The sequence below is a fragment of the Coenobita brevimanus genome, chromosome 46 (assembly GCF_032717465.1).
Source record: "Coenobita brevimanus isolate Jiangsu-jjx chromosome 46, ASM3271746v2, whole genome shotgun sequence".
Classification (NCBI taxonomy): Eukaryota; Metazoa; Arthropoda; class Malacostraca; order Decapoda; family Coenobitidae; genus Coenobita; species Coenobita brevimanus.
The window spans coordinates 41,440,148-41,443,133 of record NC_136999.1 but is presented as its reverse complement, the minus strand read 5'-3'; positions in this window follow the sequence as shown (position 1 = coordinate 41,443,133).

Here is a 2,986-nt window from a genome sequence, read left to right as displayed (position 1 = left end):
CTACTACAGCCATTGCTACTACTACTACCACTACAGCCATTGCTACTACTACTACTACTACAGCCATTGCTACTACTACTACTACTACAGCCATTGCTACTACTACTACTACTACAGCCATTGCTACTACTACAACTACTACTACAGCCATTGCTACTACTACTACTATAACAGCCATTGCTACTATTACTAATACTACTACTATTACTACTACCACTACTACTACTACAACAACTACTTCTATACTATTACTACTTCCAAAAAACAACAAATAAGAAAAGTAATAATATACTCCTGCTGCTGCTACTGCCACTGCAACTATTACTACTGCCACCACCACCACACCACCTTCACCACCATTACTACTACTACTACTGCTGCTTATACTACTGCTGCTGCTGCAACTACTACTACTACTACTACTTCTACTACTACCACCACCACCACCACCACCACCACTATTACTACAACTATAACGACGACGACGACGACTATTTTCTAATTTCACCTCCATCCATTTGGGAATTATATTGGGAAGATCAATACCAACTTTCTTATTTTTAATGGGAAGGCTAGAAGGTGGCAAAGATTCCCCTTCTAGAGAAAGTTAAAAAGATGAAAGCCTAAACCAAAATCTTTTCATACATTTCACCATTTGGAATCGAACGTGAAGATCAACACTGGGACATATCATACAATCTGATGGCCCAAAACACGCCCAACGACTGTGGTTACCAGCTGTAGATTACTATTGCTATTACTCTGTTTTTCTCATCAATATTACCGGTACTTATAAAGACATTAATCTATTATAATCATTGGTCTGTGAACAGTAGCTTCGTAATCCATACCCGCCAGAGAGACAGGCCTGAGGGCTGATGATCTTGTGCCCCTGCAGCATTGTGAATCTTGAGCTTGTAATATGTTCATCTTGAGATTTGGTTCTAATTATTGTGTAGTCGAAGGTAGGAGAAGTTAAATATGGATACAGGGAGTTGATCTTGATTTTTTATCTTCAAAGAAAAGTTTAAGTTGAGCAGTGTATGTATTACACAGGAACGTAATTTACTGGCGAAATCTCGTTGGACCCCTCTTCTTATTTCCTCTTTCCACATCTTTTTGATTCTGTGGCTAGCCCCTTTTTGACTCTCTAATCCCTGCATTCTTATCTAGGAGGGTTTGTGTCACGTGTATAACCCCTGGGTAGGGTTTCTAGACGCTTGTGTGTGTTTGTGTGTATGTAGCATTTCTGGTGCCCTCTGGCATTCCTTACAGAAATGCAGACACATTTCCTTTGGTCATCTCTCGCTGACACATTTCCCATTCCCACACTTTGGCTGGTGCTCCTATCTATTATCTATCTATCTATCTATCTATCTATCTATCTATCCATCAAGTTATGAGTTGTATTATTATAATATGGAGTCCTAACATCGCTCGGTCACGCCAGCTGGAGATACTCTGACAGCACCTATCATTGATATATGTTAATCTATTAAAATACATAACATTGATTATAGTATTGCATAGATATAATATGTTAATATTGCAATGATCCAGTAATATTTTAGGAACATAATACATTATAAACAAGTTGTATACATAAGTGAACAAATGTACTATAATTAAAATGATTATAGATTATTGTATGACATATTGTAAAATGTGTATGCATAACAGGCATGTGCATATGTTCAAGAAATAGTTCAAAGTTAAGATTATAGTCAGACCTATTAATATTTTATATAGAGATAATGATACTGGTATACTTCTATATCATGTGTCTTTCCGTTTTTTTAAAATCAATAATATATACAAAATATGTACACTTCATTCAGGGGATTTTACTTGAATCTTTACTCTATCCCCACTAAATACTGACTCCAAGTTTGCAGTTATTGCATGCAGTCTGTGCAGTGCGAACAGCACTACCGCAAATACAATAGAGAAGATTATAAAGACAGTAGGTGCTGGGCTATACACATAATATGGGTTGAACATACTCAAACTCAAATCTTCCCAGGGCTTCATTGTTTCATTGATTAGTTGCATAGTTTCAAACTTAGGTGAAGTCAACTTAATACATGTGCTCATGTTTAAGTCCATATTAGGTAGAGGGTGGAAATATTTGTGTGTATGATTGAGAATGGCGTAGTGATTGATAGTGGATAAAATGGACATGGATGGTGTAAGTACCGCACAGTAGTCTGGTGTTATGTATAATCCTGATGCTGAAGTGTGAGGTGGTGGTATAAATGGACAGATTATGTATACTGATGTGTTACGAGTGAAATAAAAAAAAAAAATGTGAGTGTCCGATGCCTTGATTGTGTATTAGCTTATCTGGAGCAATAGTGAAGTTGCAGTGACTATGAATGTTGTGATTTCTTATGATAGCCATTTCACAAGGGACTGTTCCAGTAGGCTGAAACGTGAAAATGTACACAGGACAAAGGTGAACAGCATGTAAGGATGTACAGCACTTTCGTTCAATTGTTGATTCACTGGTGAAAGTGACAGTATTCCGTCTCTTGGAGACCATGATGAGTTCGGTGTCTGTGTCGATGTTGATAATGACCAAAGTGTTATTATTCTTAGAAAGGAAGGTGTCATGGATTTCAGGTTTGAATTTCCCGCCCACGACAACACATTTTATGTAAATAAATTCATGTACTACATAATTTGGGTAAGATATTATTTATCACTGGAGAAAAATCTGGTCATCGAGAAAACAACATATTTAGTTATATATTCAGTAATGATCTATTCATCTATATATCTAGGATGCTTCCCCCAAGGAAACGGAGGTAGCCGAAACAGGACGACATGCTTCCCATTTACTCATCCATTCAAACACATTCATTCGCATCTTAGCCCCAAAGGGGAGAAGGGACAGATCCTCATTGCACCACACCGCAAGAGGGTCAACTGTGCAGTGCAATCAGTGACATCCGCAGCAGGGCCCAACAGCAGAGCTGGTTTACCC